The sequence below is a fragment of the Neofelis nebulosa genome, chromosome 14, assembly GCF_028018385.1.
Source record: "Neofelis nebulosa isolate mNeoNeb1 chromosome 14, mNeoNeb1.pri, whole genome shotgun sequence".
NCBI classification, from domain to species: domain Eukaryota; kingdom Metazoa; phylum Chordata; class Mammalia; order Carnivora; family Felidae; genus Neofelis; species Neofelis nebulosa.
In genome coordinates this window covers 14,884,266-14,905,020 of record NC_080795.1, presented here as the reverse complement: position 1 = coordinate 14,905,020, position 20,755 = coordinate 14,884,266, and the positions used below count along the sequence as shown (strand labels likewise).

General features: G+C 35.9%; 1 long non-coding RNA gene across 2 annotated transcripts in view; it reads left to right on the top strand.

The window, feature by feature from the left end:
- Window positions 1-20,755, top strand: part of LOC131494957 (uncharacterized) — a 232,257-nt gene that overhangs the window by 184,018 nt on the left and 27,484 nt on the right. For both annotated transcript variants that reach the window (XR_009253679.1, XR_009253680.1), the window contains exon 3: window positions 15,670-15,732. This is a non-coding gene — a long non-coding RNA (uncharacterized LOC131494957). The remainder of the gene's footprint in view (window positions 1-15,669; window positions 15,733-20,755) is intronic.

Sequence of the window (20,755 nt, the reverse complement as noted above, 5' to 3'; positions counted from 1 at the left end):
CCAAATGGTTAAGCTTGTTTTTGTATGAAGCTTGATAAGAGTGAAAAGCCATGAAAGAATGTGATAGGACAAAACGGTATGAGCTATGGGTAGTAAAGTGGGGGGGAAAATTGGCAAGTCCTGTTATAGATTCCTCTAGGCATCATTCTGCCTTCAGAGAGATAAGGATGCTTCTTTTCTTCAAGTTTAGGGAAGGCACTTCTCACAGGAAGGTCTTTCCACCTGATTCAGGGGAGTAGAGAGAGATCAGAACCATTCCCGCACCTGCCATTTTTCAATTCCTTCAGCTTAAAATACAAAGCATGTCAGGGCATCGTATTTTGGGAAAGCATGTTCTGAGCCGCATTACTGACCTGACAACCAGATAAGATTCTACTGGCCTTAAGAAATTAAAGAGGTTTGAATGATTTAGCTTGAAGGTTATTGTTAATTAGTTAAAGGCTTGAGTTCAATAAGAATTATTTTTCAGAAGATAGTATTTTTCTTCCAGTCACAACAGAATAAAAATAATTGTGTTAACATGCTAGCATAGGGTTTTCCATTAGTCTTATTCCCAAGTATTTGGTGGGGATGACTGTAGGGTGTTCTTTGGCATCAAGGTATCCCCAAATGTCAGCATGGGAACTAGTACCAATTTTTACCCTATAGCTATTTCATACAAAATAGTAGTCACTGGTCACATGTGGCAATTTTAATCCTAATTTAAATGAATGAAAATAAAATGAATTCAGTTCCTTAATTGAACTAGTCACATGTCAAGTGATCAATATCCACATGTCCTTAGTGTCTACCCTACTGAACAGTGGAGGTATTGAACATTTCCATCATTGCAGAATGTTTTATGGATAGCACTGTTTTGGAAACTTCTAATCTTAGCCCCACACTACAGGATTCCAGGATAGCATATAGAATCCCAACAGCTATTTTGAAGAGTTATATACTAGCCAGAGCTATGTTTTGTTTTATTGTCCATTTAATGTTGACATATTTTTCTTTATCTCTTCCTTTTTTTTTTAATCAGAGATACCTAGGGGCACTTTGTTGACATTATGAATGGGTTTGGTAGAAATTGACACTTTTTTTCTGTAAATATTTATTGAATATTTACTATATACTATACAATGTCCTAGATACTGCAGTTAGCATTATAAAAAGCTATAAAAAGACAAGATCCCCACCCTCAGGGCAATAAAATTATAATTAGGGAACACAAATAGAAACTAAACACACACACACATCTTAAGTGATAGAATCCCATATCCCTTCCCTTCTCTAACAGAGAATGAATGGGAAAAGTCTGGGAGTGCTAAAGATAAACCAAATAATTTAAACTGGGTAACTAACTTCCTGGTAATTCATTTAGTTTCAGGAGTTTCTAGTAGTTTAGGTCAAAATGAAGATAATCCTTACAATCTAAATACATTTCAGCCTATGGTCAGGGAAAGGAAAGAGTAAGAAAGCATAGATGTAGCCGAGAAAGCGTAGGGAGAGAGAACAACAGGTATGCCCATTTTAGAGTTGACCCTTGAAATGGATCTTGGAAAAGGCATTCAGAACTTTGCCTCATCTCAGAAATATGTGAGTCACGCATACATTCATTCATTTGCTTGTTCGTTTATCTATTTAGCATTTTTTTTGTACTTGGCAATGTGCTAAAAATCCTAGAGTCCAAGAACTTTAGGATCTATTTAATTTCAGCCTGTAGTCAGTGATACAGCTGGAATGTACTGGAACTGGGTCCAAAATTTGAATGTACCTCCCACATAGTTAGTGGAAGAGATGGATAATCCCTATTCCATTATGTTTTATGATGCCTATTTAAAGTTTGGAAACCTTGCAAGAAGGCTTGTATGCTCCCAAATGAATTTGGTTTTAGCCTGCCTTTGCTTGGTTCAGGCAAGTTTGATTTAACACAGGTGCTTGCTTCACTGTCGAGTGAAGTCGGGGAATAGATTTAAGAGAACATGTTGAGTATCTCCAGGACTTTGACTAAATAGACATTTAGATTGTTAGATTTCTAGGAATTTTTTTTTTTTTTTGGTAACCCAGAAGTAAATTGCCCATTTGTGGTCAGATGCAATCAAATGTCAATGATACCTCTTCCTAGATGGCTCCTCAAATAACTTCTAAATGTCTTCTTGAACTTTGGTGTTTCTATCTTCTTGCTAAAATCTATCTCTGTCCAATTACCACATGCTTTATTGGTTTTCTGTGCTTCTAATCCCATTATATTGCATGGCCTTCTTTACAAAATCAATATCTTTCATTAATTTTTGTGACTCATACACAAAGCACGCTTGTTGATTTTAATTATCCTGAGATGATGCTTTAAGTAACAAGGCTCTGACTCATCTAAATAATATTTGGTTATTTACTTGTGTAGTTACTTAAATGCTCAACTCATAAGCTCTATGAGGGCAGGAATTGAATCCGTCTGGTCCAACGCTGGTATCCCATCACCAAGTACATGACTCTATGCCTGGCACATAATTTGTTGCGCCCCCATTCATCACAAACAATTGTTGAAGGGATGAATGTGGATGAGTTTATCAGCGTAAAATCATGACCTTTTCTTCTACACATAGCTCTTCAGAATTTTAGTAGAAATTGTTGGAAAGGTGCTCTCATGCATATTCCATATTGTGTAGATTGCATTCCTTCTTCCCTGGTATATTTGAGAAGAAATTACTCTGTATTTATTTTCTTTCTCACAAAGGATGTGGATAAGGCTGGTGCCAGATTCTGGACACAGAAACAGGCTAATGGTTTGAGAAATGGGTTGGGATTCTTTTTGGTGGGTGTACAACTGATGGTATGATTCTTGCTAGCAAAGCAGAATTTCTAGGTTTAACTGCCGACTCCACTGTTTACTAGTTCTATAGATTTTAGTAAGTTACTTTACTTCTCTGTACCTTGGTCTTCTTATTTGCAAAATGAGAATGATAATTGCACATACCTTACATACATTGCAAAATACTTAAAATTGTGCCTGGGACACTGTCAGTGCTCAATTAATTTTAGCTGTTATGCTTTTATTTCCCTGAGATTGTGAGCCTGTTGCCAAATGTAATAAACGCTTAACATTTAAAGGAATGAGTGCATGGCGAACACTTTCTTCTATGTAGAACAGCATTCTGTGAGATTTATTATTTTTTTTTACTCCTGTTAAGGACTAGAGAACTGATATATATCTATTCGGCATTCAAGACTCTTTCCTGGTATGGAAGAGCAAGGTGAGATACACATATGAATAGCCTTTTGCTTCTTAAAATGTGTCATTTTACTGTTGTTCATTAACTGATTCCATTCTGTCAGATTTATTTATCATTAGATTGCATAAGATGTATTATTTTTATACTTACTGAATAAAAATTATAGGAATTTGACTGCAAACAGTAGATGGAATGCAAAAGTATATTTTGTTACAAATTAAAGTAATAATACCAACAATAATATCAATTGGCATTTGTTGAATACTATGTACCTTCATATATTTATAAAAATCATCTCATTTAATCCTCAAAAGACCCCTATGACATAGGAGCCGATGTTAGCCCCATTATGATGAGACCAGTGTTTGGGAAAGTTACGTAATCTGGTTCATGCCAATAATAATTTGGGTCTTGGGATCTAGGTAATCTGATATAAGAACATGGTAGTATAACATGGTACTGTCATAACCTGGGTAAAATTTGTCAGTTACCAATGTTCTAGTGAACCACCTGAAAAGAGAAATGAAAGTCTGAGTTGTGTGTGTGTTGATCTTCATGGTAAAAATACTCCCACTGTGGTTGACTTCAGGGTGCCAATGTGATATCATCCAGTTCGCAGAATCCTGAGCACAAGCACAACACAGCACTGGTGGGGATAACTGTGTCCGGCACAGTGACTGAGGACCTTCCTTCTACAAGATGTTTGTCAGTGGCAGTAATATCAATCAGCAGGTTAGCTTGATGTCCAGCAGGGATAACATTTCACTGCCCTGCACATGAAAGAAAAGAGAAGGAATCTGGACCAAGCAAAGAATGTTTGTGGTCTTAGGAAGGAATAATTTGAATTTAGGATTGTTTGGCGAAGAAATCCAGGAGCCAGCTGCTGGAAAGGATTTGGTCTTGGTGTAGGCTTCATAGTCTATAACCAAACAGCTATTTTCCAAGAAGCTGCAAAATTCAGCTCAATTGAATTACCTTTTACTGAGTGCCTACAGGGTAATGTAGCACTACAGTAGTTACTATCAAATACCCTAAATCTAAGGAAGGTGACAAACTTTTGCTGCCCTATTTTAAACCTTCTTAGTATTTATTTATGATAACAATAAAAACAAAAACAAAAAACCTTTCTTGTTAATTAAGGTAAAGATTTGATGACAGAAGCACTATTTTCCTTACTTGAGAGAGAAAACAGATAAAAGAATAATCATATTTTCTACTTCCGTGGATTCATAGGAACTTACCTGCAGAAATATGTCTGGGCTTTGTCTGAAGGTGAATTAGACTACGAAAGTAAGAAGAAGAATTCATTGCTCATTTAGCTACCTTAAACCATTTCTAGAATAAGATCTGACATATGTATATGTATGAATGTAGATAGACATGTATGTGAATTTATATACATATAGAGTTCATCGATATGTGGGTACCTGACAAAGCACCTTTCAATATATTGAAGCATCTAGCTTTACATTTATGAAATGTCTGCTAGCCCATTCTTGCTAATGTTCACCTTCTGGAACTATGCAAGTTGTAAAGTGAATGGAAATTAGTTGTATATGGGTGCTCATCAGATACTGAAGGATACAATTGGGTTGTAGCAGCTGTTTTTTTCTGCCACAGACCAAATCATTTCGAATGCCACCGAATGAGAAGCTTCCTGTCAACTGGTGGCACTTACCACAAGGGAGCAAAGGACTTTTTATACCTGCTTTAATCTGCAACTCTAGGAATTCATTCATTTTTCTCACACAGCAATGTCTGATTTTCTCATTCATAACAAGAAAAATCTATGAACAGACTGACTGTGTTGCTTCTACAGTGTCTGGGGAGACATGAATTTGTATAGATTGATAGTAGGATGGGGGAGGGATTAATCCCTTTTTAAGATTTTCCTATCATCTTCTGTTTAACATGAACTAAGCCCTTGGTATATAGAAAAATTATTAGCCTATGCTAGAGGAATTAACATTTCCTACTAGATATCCAGGAATGTGGTCAGACTCCAAGGGATGGTGAAGGAAAGTTCAAAGTTAAAGGAAAAGTACACTTATTTCAATTACTTTGGATCTTATAATGTCAGTTATGATACTCTTTGTTGCTAGAATTGATTTTAAACCCTGTAGAAGAAGATCTTAAAAAATAGTATCACATGGGTTTACATGGGTCTGTTGTCTTTTGATTGCTTTATTTATTCACACACACACACACACACACACACACACACACACACACACACACACTTTTGTTCTCTAATCTAATGATAGTCAAATTCTGCTCTTGGTCTAGTCATTAGAGTTAATGAACTTCCAGAAAAATCAGTGTCTAATTTTATTGTCTTTTCAAGAGTGTCAGTAAATCTGGCTCCTGAATTTATTCCAGTAACTTTATTGTACAGGCTGGGTAGCTTGTCATTCCTTCTGGTGGTAAGAAGAATGCCTATATTAGGCAGAAGTACTGGTATGTATTTATGTATTTACTTTTTCAAAGCACAGTTACCGAAATGGAGGAGGGAGCCAGAAATCTGTCCTGTTCAGAAAATAGCACTTCATAGTCTACAACCAAACAGCTATTTTCCAAGAAGCTACAAAATTCAACTCAATTGAATTACCTTTTACTGAGTACCTACAGGGTAATGTAGCACTATAGTAGTTACTATCAAATACCCTAAATCTAAGGAAGGTGACAAACTATTGCTGCCCTATTTTAAACCTTCTTAGTATTTAGAGTATAAACAGGAGCCTAAAAAAAATAAAATCAATCCTTTCTTTACAGATTTTTTCATCGTTTTTCTAGCTACATTATAAGGTACTTAAAATCTCTCTACATTTGTTTGTAAGTGGCTTCTTTAATGAAAATTTAGTTAGCTAATTTGCCATTTTTCCCTTTTTTCCAAATTTATTTATTTTTAACTTACATCCAAGTTAGTTAGCATATAGTGCAATAATGATTTCAGGAGTAGATTCCAGTGATTCATCCCCTATGTATAACACGCAGGGCTTATCCCAACAAGTATATTCCTTAATGCCCCTCACCCCAAATTTGCCATTTTTGAAAGTATTTTTGAGGATACTCACTTTTCCTTTTTTTTGTTTAATAAAATGAGTAGCAACATTCATAAATGATTTTTTAAAGATTTGTGAGTGACCTCAAGTATTAAAATTTGTAAAAAAAAAAAAAAAAAAGGAACCAATGTCTTCATGCTGTATAAATATAAAAATTGCTGAAAATTTTTATTTTAATTCAAGTGTGAATTTCATGGGTTTTTTTGCATTCAATTTTGGAACTTAATATTTTTGTCAAAGACCTTAACATGTTCTGTTTTTTATGCAAATAATAAAATAATGAGTGTTATAGACAGACATATCACTAGTGTTTAAAATGCCATTATAATTTAAAAAGGATCGGCAAGATCAATTTTAATATAATCACTTAATTGTTTCACATGTCATTAGTTATTTCTAGTCCTAACAATAATGGAAACTAGTAAAGCAAAATGTGTTCACTTGAGTTGATGTTTAGACAAACTCAAAAGGTTGTGTCCTTCTGACATCCATCCCATTTGACCCAAATACAATAAGAGTGGGGGAAGGGATTCAAGATGGTCTCATTTTGTGACATTTACAAGTCTTCTTGATTGAGTTTGGGGTCTTAAAATAATAGGCCAGATTTATATCCAGGGAAATCATCTCATAGTTATATGATTTAGGGCATAAATACGATGCTTTAAAAAAAATCTATGGAAAATTCAAATTTTTCAGGTGAAGAGCTCCATGAGTTTATTTTCTTGTTGCGTTTTGCATTCGTTACACATGCTGGATTTTAAGTTTAGTTTGAAGCTTAGCTCATTAAAAAGGAAAGCTGCTAATTTATTGGAAGTTTATTTTGATGAGTAAAACATCTCCAAATCACTTGTTTTTGTAGTTTTAGGTTTTTAGTTTGCCAGAATATTTTCAAAAGGTTAGTAAGATTTCACTAATAAAAGCTTTTGATTCCAACTTTTACAGTTTGGAGTGACTATATGTATACATTTGTGATCATTTTTTAATATGCATTGCTATTCAAAATTACTCAACTGAAAACTTTTTTTCTATTGAAAATAATATTTCTTTATATTTACATTGGGCTTCCTACATTTACAAAATGCTTTCACATCAATACCTTGAACAATGCCTGTTGGACTTGAATGAAAATATGAATGAATTCATCATCTGATTTTATTCTCACAACTACCCTGAAAAATTCAGTTTTATTATTTTTATATTTCAAAAGGAAATGGAAGTTCAGAAGCCACAGAGCTTTTACTGGCAGAACTGAGTCAAAAAACCAAGATAAACTTATCCCCAAACTAGTCCTATTTGCTCTCCATATTTAATTAGTAAGAGATTATTACACTATTTTGCCTGTTATTTTCTATTCTAAACATTACTGCAAAATCAAGCTCACTGTCAAATATGTTTCAAATTTGTAGAAATACTCATTTGACTAAAACTTAGGTAAATAAACCTTCAATAAACATTTATTTGGTATCTACTTTGTATGAGGCAGGCATAACTTAACAAAACAGGCACAAACTCTGCCCTTTTGAAGCTTATAATGTAGAGGGAGAGAGTGTCAATAAACCTGCTAAATCAATGATGCAATATGTTAGCAGGTGTTACGTACTGTGGGGAAGTAAGCAGTAGGGATATAGGAGGGGTGCCCTGGGATAGGCTGCAGAATAAAGAGGGTCATCAAAGAAGGCCTCACTTATAACATGTTGTTTGAATAAAGATTTTTTAAATGTGAAGTTGTTGGCCCAGCTGGCAAGTGGGTTATATAGGTGCTTCAGATAGAGAAGATGACAGGTGAAGCTCTGGGGAAGGAGAAGCATAAGATCAGGATTGAAGTGGATCAGGGTGGGAGGTACATGATCACGTCAGAGGACAGAAGTGGGGGAGTATGGCAAAGATCATGTAGGCCTTGTAGGCCTTATAGGCCTGTTGATTGATCTGTGGCTTTTATGGGCATCGAGGGGGTAAGTCGTTGGAGGGCTTTGAACAGAGGAGTGACACAATTTAACTTATGTTCTAGCAAGATTGGTCTGGTGCTGTGTCAAGGATAGACTTTATGGGATGCGATGGCAACAAAAAGATCTATTCAGTAGCCATTGGAATAATCCAAGTGTGAAATGATGGTAGCATGGAAAAGAGTGGTAGCAGTGTAGCTGGTAAGAAATTGATACGTTTTGAATGTGCTGCTGGCACATTGATACGCTTTGAATGTGCTGCTTGCTAATGAATTGGATGTAGTAAACAGGGGGAAACAACACATCTAAGATAACTCTCCAAGATGTCCAGATTTGGCAACTAATAATATTGGATTTCCATCAACTGATATAGAAAAGACTAGGAAAATCAGGTTTGAGAGTGGAGGGAGTTTGTCTCTAACATGTTTAGTATGAAATGCCATTTAGCCATCAAGAGAAACTATATGAGCAGTTTTGATAGAAGAGTCTAGAATTCAGGGGAGTTTGGACTGGATATATAAATTTGTTAGTTATTAGGGCATTGGATGGGATAAGCTATGGTGTGAGTCTGGATAGAGAAGAAAGAACAACCAAGAATGGTGCCTTGATCCACCCCAATGTCCAGAGTTTGGGAGATGAAGGAATCAGAAAAGGAGGTGGAAAAGAACTGAAAATGAGTTAGGAAGTGAGGTTGGAGCCCAGGAACCCAAGCGAATAAAGTGTTTCAAGGAAGAGAGATCAAATATGGTATCACATTATGGAGCTACAGAAGAGGGTTGGAGACCCTCTTCATGGAGTGGGTTCAAGTGAGAATGGAAAGAGAGGAGATTGTGATGGTTGATATATAAAAATCTTTCAAAGAATTTTACTATTTAGGGGGGTAGAAAAGTAGGTCTTAGGTGTTTGGAGAAATGGGACTAAGTAGGATTTTTGAGAAGGGAAGAAGTGCAGCCTATTTATGTGCTGATGGGAATAATTCAGTAGAGAGGGAAAGGTGTTAACATGAGAGAGGAGAATTCTGGAACAATGTTCTTGGATAGGCAAAAGAAGTAGGATCTAATTCATGGTGAAGTGGATTGTTCAGCAGTGCAGATAGCTTATCCATAGCAACAGGAAAGAAGGCAGAATTGAGGGTGCAATTATACGTAGATGGAGGATATAAAATGGAAATGTGGAATGCCTCTGTTTTCTCAGTTGAAATAAGGATTAAGGACAGATACTGAGTGTGAGAAGAGTGGAGGCAGTAGCTGCTGAAAATTGGATAGGAGAAAGCATGAAATTAATATCTGGGGGAGCAGGAGAAACTTGGGAAAGAATGTATAATTACTGGCCAGCCATAAGTGTCTATTAAGTTCTCATGGCCATAATAAAAAACAAATCATGAAATCATCCAGTTGAAATTTACTTCTTCTCATGATGCCAGCTACTATCAGACACAAAGAAGTTACAGAATACGGTTCTTGCTTACAGGAAAATGATTATTCATTTGTGAAAATGAGATATGTTCAACATCTTAATACTATTTTTATATACAAATTATATGCAATTTATATGCAATTCAGCTTTTTTTTTTAACATACCTGCCTTTTGACATATAGTAAGTACTGTAAGGGAGCAACAGTTTGTAGTTTCTGTCTTTAGGGTGATGCAAGGTCAGAATTTAGTGAAAGAGATAAATACTTCATCATAACCGGGGGAAGTTAAGAAAGCCTCAAGAAAAACCAGGCCCGCAAGGATGTGCCGGACTGTAACAAATAGAGCAAATGGATGATAGTAGCAGATTGTGCAGCGTGTGAAATGACATATATGGCATATAATCATGTATTAACTTAAGAGCATTCAAAATAAATAAAAAAGTCTAGGGGAAATGGATACTTTTGTGTTGTTCGTCATCAGAACAGGTAGAAATCAAACCGGGCAAGATACACTGGAGCTTTTTAAAATGAAGCAAATTTTAATTATTCTGGAATTCCAGAATAACAGTCCTTTCACCCAAGAGGAGGTCCAACAATAGCAACAGTAAACATTTGTTTATCAGTTAGATGCGCTGTAAAAACTGAGTAATTTATATGTAGTATCTCATTTAATGCTTAAGCATGAAGACAAGGCTTAGAGGAAGTTTCCCAGAGTTGCATGACTCTTTAACTATACAGGACCTGCTGAATCCCTTGGGCTCCAGAAGCAGTTTACTTAGAACGACTCTACATCAAATGACTTATTTGGCCTCATCTATTCTTAAACTGAATTGAATTAAAGGAGAGAGGTTAGGCACTCATATAGCCTGGTTGGATCCCATACCTTGATTGGATCTGCTTCTGACTAGCTATATGGTTACCTTATCTCTTTCAGTTTTCTCAACTGTCAAATGAGAATTTGTTTCAATTTCATAGGACTGAAGCAATGATTAAATGAAAAAATGTAGTATTTGATAGCTTTATCTGGATTAACTACGGTTGCACACCTATAATTAATTGTTAGATGTGTAAAACATAAGACTCAACTTTGATTCAGTATCTCTTTGTGTTTGGGACAATAGTATTTTATGGTCAATTGGCAGCATTGACTGATTTTAAAGGTATTAATGGCTTCAAGTGAAACAGTCCAGTATGGCATGATGATTATACACAATAGATTCATGTATAAAATGAGACCTTTCATTTGATTTAAGGGGTTACTTTCAAACAGAATTCTCAGATAGTATGTAATATTTATGACAAGCTTTGCTGGTTATATTTCTATCTTTGGGTCACCAAAATTTATTTACTTTTACTTTTATTCACTTTTATAATAAGGAACTATGACTATTGTATTATGGCTCCATCTATATCTAATGTGTGTGTATAAAAATATATGTATTATTAGTCACAGTGCTACCAATTCCAGAAACATTAATTCTATTAGTTTGGCTTTGTTTTATTTTGTTTTGTTTTGGATGAATCTTAGGATACAATTTACAGAAAAATTCATTTTATGGTATAAGTAAGAGTCAGGTGTGAAAAACAAACAAAAAATGTGCATTAAAAAGGAAGATTTTAGGGGCACCTGGGTGGTTCAGTCAGTTAAGCAACCCACTCTTGATATTGGCTCAGGCCATGATCTCATGGTTCATGGGATTGAGCCCTGCATCAGGCTGTGCTCTGACAGTGTGGAGCCTACTTGGGATTCTTTCTTTCTCTCTCTCTCTCTCTCTCTGTCTCTCTCTCTCTCTCTCTGTCTCTCTCTCTCTCTCTCTGTCTCTCAAATAAATAAACATTAAAAAAGGAAGGTTTTAGTTTTAAAATGTCAGTAATTTTTTGTACTACAAGAAAATCTTATTTATTTTGCCAATATTCATTATGGCTTTGGTGTAATGAAACATGTGATTTTGCAAAATGTTTCATGGCTCACAGCAGAATGTATACTTTAAATTGTATATGAAAATAGACACACAAAAGTAAATATGGCTTTTTAAAATGCAAAGATGAAATCAATTATCTTTGTGTTGGGACAGTTTGGATAGAAAAAGAGAGAATTCTTTCTCTCCCTTTTAATACTATAAGTAATGCAAATCATGGTCTTGATTCTATCAGTTCCAACATTTTTTTTTTAACTTTTTAATGTTTATTTATAGACACAGAATCCAAAACAGGCTCCAGGCTCTGAGCTGTCAGCACAGAGCCCAACGTGGGGCTCGAACTCATGAACCATGAGATCATGACCTGAGCTGAAGTCGGATGCTTAACTGACTGAGCCACCCAGGTGCCCCTCCAGCATTTGTTTTTATTCAATAATGTAAAAGTATGAACAAACTAGATTAGCCTTTACCAAGGTGTGTTCCTTGGAGGATATACATCAGAGGTGTTATCAGAAAGGGGGTTCTAGAGTAGATTATATTGGAAGTACCCTGCATTAAACAATGTTAATTACTGAGAGCTTTTAATATGTAAACATTGTGCATTGTGAATTTTCTCATATGTAGTAGCACTTCACAGGTTGCTAAAATTATTTCACAAATAATTCCTAAATTATTAGGAATTCCTAATGTATACCTTAGGAAAGCTGACCTACATCAAATTATCCACTTCTCTTCTAGGGTCCTAGACCCAATTCCAATCTGGGGGGTTCTCAGTCCCCAAACACCCATTATAGGGCACCAGTTTTCAGTTCTGAGAATTGAACTCAATTTTGACACTGTCTTCCGGGAGATAGCATCAAATTCTACAGGTTAAGGGTTCAGTCCTATAAGATTGCCCTCCACCCCGAACTGCAGATGTCACTGGCAAGCCCCAGGCTGTGATCTGTGCTTTTGGCTAACTGGCTGCAGATTGGAAGTTCCAATGGGCTCCTCTTTCAGTTTGAGTAATTTGCTAGAGCAGCTCACAGAACCCGGAGAAACCCATTTACCAGTTTATTAAAGGATATAAAGGATACGCATCCACAACCAGATGAAATGATATGCTAAGCAAGTAGGGGAAAGGGCGCAGATCTTCCACATTCTCTCCAGGAGTGCCCCTCCTGCATCTCCTCACATTCACCAAGCTACAAGTTCCCCTTTTGGGTTTTTATAGAGGTTTTATTACATATGCACATTTGACTGAGTCATGGGCCAAGGACTGATTCAACCTCCAGCATCTCTGTTTCTCCCCAGAGGAGAGGTAGGGGTGGGACTGAAAGTTCCAACCTTCTAATCACGGGGTTGGTCCTCACAGCAAGCAACCCTGCCATTGGTTGGGATCCAAAACCTATCATCATTTACATAACAAAAGACTTTCATCACCCTTATCACAGGAAATCCCAAACGTTTTAGGAGCTGTGAGCCAGGAACGTGGGAGCAGACAAAATATATTTGAGGAATATATTTTGGTCATCTGAATGATGACAATATATATTTTTTATAAATCACAGTATTGCAGCTTGCAAAATATTAGCACTGTTATTCTTCATTTTTAACTACAGCTTTCCTCAGTAGCAATGCTTTTATTAATCGGAGCAAGGCTAGAGCAGTCCTTCCTGCCTTCTTGGTCCACTTAGTCTGCCTCTGGCACCATCACTTCATCTACAACTAATGACACTGGCTAGAGCTGAGGCTCTGCTGATTCAGAACCTCAGAAACCAACTGATGATTCATTCCTTAGGTAAGCAGCACCTGTCAGCACAAATGGCTTTATTGGATGGTAGGACTGTTCATACAGATGAGTGGGAGAGAAGAGGAAATCTGTAGCTGGTGGATGGCTAAACCAAGAGAGAAAAGAATTGGGCCTGCTTTTGTTCTTGGGAGAGAGAGACCACTAGATCTGTCATGGGGTTTTCGAAACCATAAGGCAAGAATTAGTAAGAAAGGGCAAAGCATTGGGTTCTAGATGCAGCCGACAGTATGTGGGACTGAAAATGTATTAGGTATGTTTTAAAAATTTTTTAAAGTTCATGTTATTATAGCTATTTGATTTCAAAAGAAATATTTCTTTAATTATTCTTAAGGTTGGTAGAAATTCCACATATATACAGATAGGCTGATTGACTATCTTAATCACTTGGAAAATTACTCTAAAGTTATGTCATTTATTGAGAGATATTACAGATTTATAAAAGACTGAGTGAAAGAGATTTCTTTAGTGTAGAATGATTAGGCGAGTGAGATGTCATGGTGATTATTCCCCAGGATAAATCATCTAGTATCCGTCGACCTAATTTTCTTTGTTTGTGAATGGGGATGCTGAAGAGGAAGGAAGAGATACAATACACACATACACAGAGAAAGGTTCTTAGGTAATTAACAGCTAGACCCTGCTGGGGCAAAGATGAAAATTAAATGATTCCTCTTCTCAAACATTACAATAAAATAGGAAGAATCAAATGTGACACAAAAGTGAGAATAGCATGCTCTGACAATTCAGAGGAAGGAATGATAGCTCTGTGGAAGAGTTTGGGAAGGCTTCTTGGTGGTAACATGTGCTAAAAGTTATGACTAATAGGCATGATGTCAGTGGCAAGAAATCGGAATGGTTAAAAAAGGAAAAGTTCAGACTAAAGAAGGCAGTATTAACATCTTTCTTCCCACCCAGCTTGAGATCAAAGGAACCTATGAAAGTCCTAGGATGTGATTTGGGGAATTCCCCCAGGTTTTACCCTCCACCCTCCACTTCAGTTTTTCATTCTCTTCTCACCTAATTGCTATCCCATTTGTCTCTATAAGGATTTTCTGTTTCTACCTAAGCCATTTAAATTGATAACAGCTCCTCCAAACTTTTGGTAACCTTTTTTTTTCTCAAAATGTTGCCTACCCTATTCTGCCCTGCTTCTACCTCTGCTTCTAAATGCCTGAAACATCCGATTTCCCAACTCCCATTTGCCTGGGGGTATAATCAGACAGGTGAGCGTCAACTTGAGGAACCAGAAAGAGGCCAGAACATGAGAGCTGTGTTTATAGGAGAACTTCTGTTCCATTTTGGTTGAAAATGATGGTAGGTGAAAAGGAGTAGTGTGAAATAAATCCCTGAAAACAGATGGAAGTCCTCTCATGAAATCCTTGAATGCTCATTTAGCTAAAAATGTCAGGCTAGCTTTTTTGCAAGGAATGGGAAAGTATTTAATATATTTAATCAAGACAGTAACATACTCTAGATTTTTCATTATGAAGGTTAATTTGGTGGCTATGAATCAAATGGGTTGGCTGGGGGAAGGCTCATGTAGGAGTTAATAGAACTTGGTCTGGAGTCATGGTACTTGGAAGGCAAAAGAGAAGGAAATATGAAGGAACGATTTTGAAAGTCAAATCAATAGGATATTACAACTGACTAAAAATAAGGCTGAGGAAAGGGCACCAGTGATGTATCTCCAAGAAGTGCTGGATAACAACAGGTGTCTTTGAAACTTAGCAGATGGGATTATTAACAAGAAACAGGCAAGTGGAGAGACTCTGAGATTAGTATTGGGTTGATCCGTGGGGAGCAAAGGAATGTATGTTTTAAAGAGTTTTCAAGTGTTTCTGATGAGGAGATTCTTTAATAAACATTACACTAAAACTTTACACACATGTTTTATTTTGATCGCTAAGCAGTAGATAGAATAAGTCCATTATGATTTAATGCTATTGGTTCTTCAATGACTGTCTTCACCAAATATAATATGAAAATATATGAATAAAAAGTGCTTTGGAAAATCAAAGATGCATATAAAATAACTTTAAACATAATTTTTAGATGCAAAAATGGCTTCTTAAGAAAATGGTAAAAATAAAAACAGTGATTTTTTTTATAATAACAGCTAATATCTATCAAAGCTTTCCATATGTTATTTATATTGTATGTATTATCCTGTCTAATATTTATATTTTATTTTTTCCACCATACAGTTGAAGCTTAGAAAGGTTAAGTATCTTTCCCAGGGTCATAAAGTGGCACAGCCAAATTTCAAACACCACATTTTATGGCCTTATTGAAAAACTAAAGAGTTTTTTTTTTCTTTCATACCTAGGATACTCTTCAAGGAAACTTCTGGATGTGGTGCCATAAGAGAGACGTATGTCCGCATTTAAAAGTAAGCACAAATATTTAATCTCATAATGTGTTTTATTCATCATACTCCTATTTGTTTGCCATAATGTTATCAGGTGTGCATTAAACAATAAATATTTGACTCCAAAGGAGTCATTTTGTTTTCTTCTGGAAATCTTTCCTAGCACCTTAGCTCTCTAGAGGAGCCTTGTGTTGAAAATTCTAGTATTGAAAATTGAAAAGCCTAGTATTGAAAATTCGGAGGGAAGGTGAATGTAGAGTGAAGACAGGGCAGAGCAGGGCACTAAAGACTCACTTGTCAGTTTCACAGTTTTTTCTTTTTCTGGAGCTCGCTGTGATCAGTCTCTACATATTAGTTCTATGCAAATTACTTCTGAATCTACCAAGAGTTGCTTTCCATATTGAAAACCATAATAATATATGAATATTTCTCTTTTTATAGTGGCGTGCTTCTTTTCAGTTGTGGGTTCATTAAAGCTTATGCAATTTAGTCACCTGAGTTCTAATTTTTCTAGACTGGAATACTTTTTATGGTGATTATTATCATTGAGGAAAAAAGCGACTCCCAAGCCTCATTTTATTTAGCCAGTGTTTCTCAATCTAGATGCAATCTAAAATCATTTGAAGAAATTCAAGAACTATTGATGCCCAGATTTTATTGGAAACCAATTATAGTTACAGAATCTTTGGCATGGGACCTTAGTATAGTGTATTTTAAAGTTCCCAGATGATTCTGGTGTGCCCCAGGGTTGCAAACTATAATTTAATGCCTTGTTTCCAATCAAGCACAAAAATGGAGCCTGTACCACAGTTGTTTAGGAAAAAAAAAACAAAACAATAATAACAGAAACAAAAGTGAGTGCTTAGGATCTGCAATTATTAAGTTAAGTATTGACTGTTGAAGGGTAACTGAAAGTTTTGCATAGTTCAACATAATAAATTCATAAAATGTGTATGAGTAGAAGAAGATTTTTAGGTAGAAATGTGAATCATTCTCAGAAAAATAGAAATGGCATCAGATAAACCTTGAAAATCTGAGGATAGCATTATAATTCAAATATCACTTGGGTAAAATTTAGCTTTTTAATATCTTTGTATTAATATGAGTTTATTTTAATCCGGATTCTTAAGGAGTTAAAATTTTACTTAATGTTACAATTTGATCAAAGTTTTACTTACAAACAGAATAATTTCTCTTGACAAAGTTAATGAATTTCCTGAAAAAATAGTGTTCTAGACATTTTTTTCTGAAATAGCAGCATAATTATTGCCCTAAATCAGTTTCATAACCAAATAAAACTGGAAAATAGAAACAAAAACAATTTTATATTTTTGACTCATTCCTTCAAAATTCACATTTTCTTTGACATGTGGAATACCGGTTATGACATATTATCTATTTAGCTTTACCTAAAATGAGAATGCTTTGATTTGTCAAGTACAAATTCATCTATAAATGATAGATTGCTTGTAGAAGTTGCTTTTAGAGTCTTGGTTGAGTGTTATTGGATCCTTTTCCTAAGTCACCAAGGTTTACTTGGATTGAATATAAGTGTACTAGCTCTTAGACAGCTGTTTGTGTTGTGAACAGATCTTAACTATCTCAACATGCCAGTGGTAGACCATAATGGCAACTGTCAAGACACACAGCCTGGAATTACTTTGATTATGGGGGTTCTAAGGAGTACCCGTGATTGATTCCCACAAGGCTAAGGGCCGTTTAAACTGCTGAGGGCATTTATTGCAATGTACTCTTTAAGTGGTCTTAACAGGACACCATGAGACTCAAAGTGGAGTTACTTAGACATTCTTTTGCCAAGAGTGATTTCTGGTTTTGATGTCATTATGAAAGCCCTTTACTGTTTCCACTCTCTTTCCTCACATAAATCCTTATCTTTGTGATCTACTTTAGCCTTACTCATTTTCAAGAATAATTGGTTTGGTGCCATTTGATTTCCTAATCACTAAACTGTTTCCTTTTTCGCCATAGGTTAGTTCCTTCCCCTTCCCTAACTCTCCCTTCTCCTCCCCTTCTCCCTCTATCCTTCTCTCCTTCCCTTCCTTGCTTCACCCATCCTTCCTTCCTTCCTTCCTTCCTTCCTTCCTTCCTTCCTTCCTTCCTTCCTTCCTTCCTTCCCTCCTTCCTTTTCCTTTCATTTACTCCCCATTCTTCCATCCCTGTTTCTCTTTCTTCTTAATTATAATTTCTAGTCATAATCACAATATGACTAGGGCGTCTGGGTTGGTTGCAGAGTTAAGCATCCTGCTTCAGCTCAGGTCATGATTTCATGGTTCATGAGTTCGAACTTGGCATTGAGCATGGAGCCTGCTTCAGATCCTGTCTTCCTCTCTCTCTGCCCCTCCCCTGCTCGTGCTCTCACTCTTTCTCTCTAAAAAATAAATAAAAATTTAAAAAATAATCAGGGGCGCCTGGGTGGCTCAGTCGGTTAAGCGTCCAACTTCAGCTCAGGTCATGATCTCGCAATTCATGGGTTTGAGCCCCGTGTTGGGCTCTGTGCTGACAGCTCAGAGCCTGGAGCCTGCTTCAGATTCTGTGTCTCCCTCTCTCTCTACCCTTCCCCTGCTCATGCTCTCTCTCTCAAAAATAAACATCAAAAAAAATTTTTTAATTAAAAATAATCAGAATATGACTTAGTCAAGAAGTATCTATTGAATGCCATCAGTCCATAGCACTGACAGCTACCAATTGTTAGGGATTGTTTTGAAGGGCATAAATTGAGCTATTAGTTCAGAGTATTTGAGCTTCTTTCCTTTTTTCTAGTGCTTTTATCTAGTTTCTGACTTTTAGATCCCTTTGCATTATTTTGCAAGGATTTTATAAAGTCATCCCTTTGTGAAAATGTACTGCTTTGTTGAATCTCATGGAATTTTTATTGATTTGCAGTGCCTTCATCTTGGGACAAATCTTCACTTACGTTGGATGATATATTTTTGTGTTAGCGTTCCTTTTATTGTTTGCTATCTGTGTTCTCTTTGACGTTTTGATTTTCTAGCCTTCAAGTAAAGGTTTTATCTTGATTGCTCAATGCAGAGTTTCCAACATATTATATTTGAATACTTTTCACTGAGGTTAAATTAAAAAAATAAAATTATTAATAATGGTATTACCCTTTCCTTAATTGGCACTATTTGTAGAGTTTACAAAGCAGGTGACTGGCAGTTGTATTTCCCTTTATATGGCTGATGGTCTGGATTTTCTCCTTTCTCTGATACTTTAAACTGTATCTTGACTTCTGAGCTGTTACTGAAGTAAAATGTCTTTTCTATCTATTTCATAAGTTTGTTTTGAGTCTTAACTGGTACAATGTGTGATAACCTTTTGCTAACTGTAAAGGATTGTGCAAAAGTAAAGGGTTACTATTGCCTGAATAAAAAAAGATGTATATCTTAATCAAATTTCAGCTTTTAAAAATATCAAAAAGTTTAGTGATGATAGCATTTGATGGAAAAGGGGGGAAAAGAAGAAGGAAAAAAAATCTAAAAACTCCAAATATGGAGGAAAAAAAGGTGAATAGTACAATTTGAGACAGCATCTAGGAAAGAAAAAAGAATTTGGAAGTCACTCAGTTGTACAGTCTGTGATGACAAAATTCATCACAAAAAACAGAGAAGAGATTTATATATGTAATTTTAATGAATATTTCTTAACTATGAAAAGATTGTAGAAGAGATGATAGATGGGGCAGATATGAATAGAGGAGTTAGTAGCAAATTGATGACACATCTAACACACAGGAGAGTAAATAAGCTTTACTCTAAAATGAAAGCTTTAACCTGAACTCTAATTTCATTTTGTTGAAGTTATAGCTCTAGTGCATGTGTGAAATGAGCAAATGCATTGATTAGGGTAAGTGATAATTTCTGAATCCTTCTTAACCATTATTTTCTTCTACTAAACTGTATTTGGGAAAGTTGGTGGATGAGGAGAAAGGTATGAGGGTACGTTGTTGCATTTTAACCTTTCACATGAGTACTTGATATAGTCAAAGACACTGACTTTAAAAGTGTGGGTTTTAAAACCCAGCATTTAGGGGGTGCCTGGGTGGCTCAGTGCATTAAACATCCAATTCTTGATGTCAGCTCAGGTCGTGATCTCACCATCACGACATAGAGCCCCACATTGAGCGCTGCACTGGGCGCGGATCCTCCTTGGGATTCTCTGTCTCCCTCTCCTCTGCTCCTCCTCAGCTCATGCATGCTCTCTCTTTCTCTCTCTCTCTCTCTAAAAAGAGTGAAAAATAAATAAATAATAAAAATAAATAAAATCTAGCATTTACAGTTTAACAATGAGGAAGATTGATTTAGAGCAGAGTTTCTCAGTCTTATATGCATGTGAATCATCCGGAAGTCTTGTTAAAATGCAGATTATGATTCATCAGGTCCAATGAGTGGCCCAGGAGTCTCCTAGTGGTGCTTGGTGTTGCTCTGCCATGGACCACACCTTGATTAGGAAGAATATTCCATTTATTTGCATTTAATCACACAGTGCACAAGAAGTAGAGTTCAAATTCAGTGTTCTTATCAACGCTCGCAAAGTTGGCATTAGCTAACCATAAAATTCCTTTTGTTTTCCTGAAGCATGGATTTTCAATGACAAAATAAAAATGAACAAGTACTTCTGCATCATTTACATTTCATACATATGCTGAAACTTGATTTATACAGTGCGCATATATGATTTTATCTACTGTAAAGTAGCATATATGTTACACACAAGAAAATGATCCTTTTGCCTTTTGTGCCCCTGCAGTATATTAACATTGACAGTGTTAATTTGACAGAGATGTTGGTAATACCTTCATTGTGTTTTCACTTCCTTTTTTATATTGGGGTAAAATTCACATAACATAAAGTTCATTTTTTCACCATTTAAAAATGTACAATTAAGTGCATTAACAGTGTTGTGCAACCATCACAACTATCTTATTCCAGAACATTAAAAAAAAAATTTTTTTTAACGTTTATTTATTTTTGAGACAGAGAGAGACAGAGCATGAACAGGGGAGGAGCAGAGAGAGGGGGAG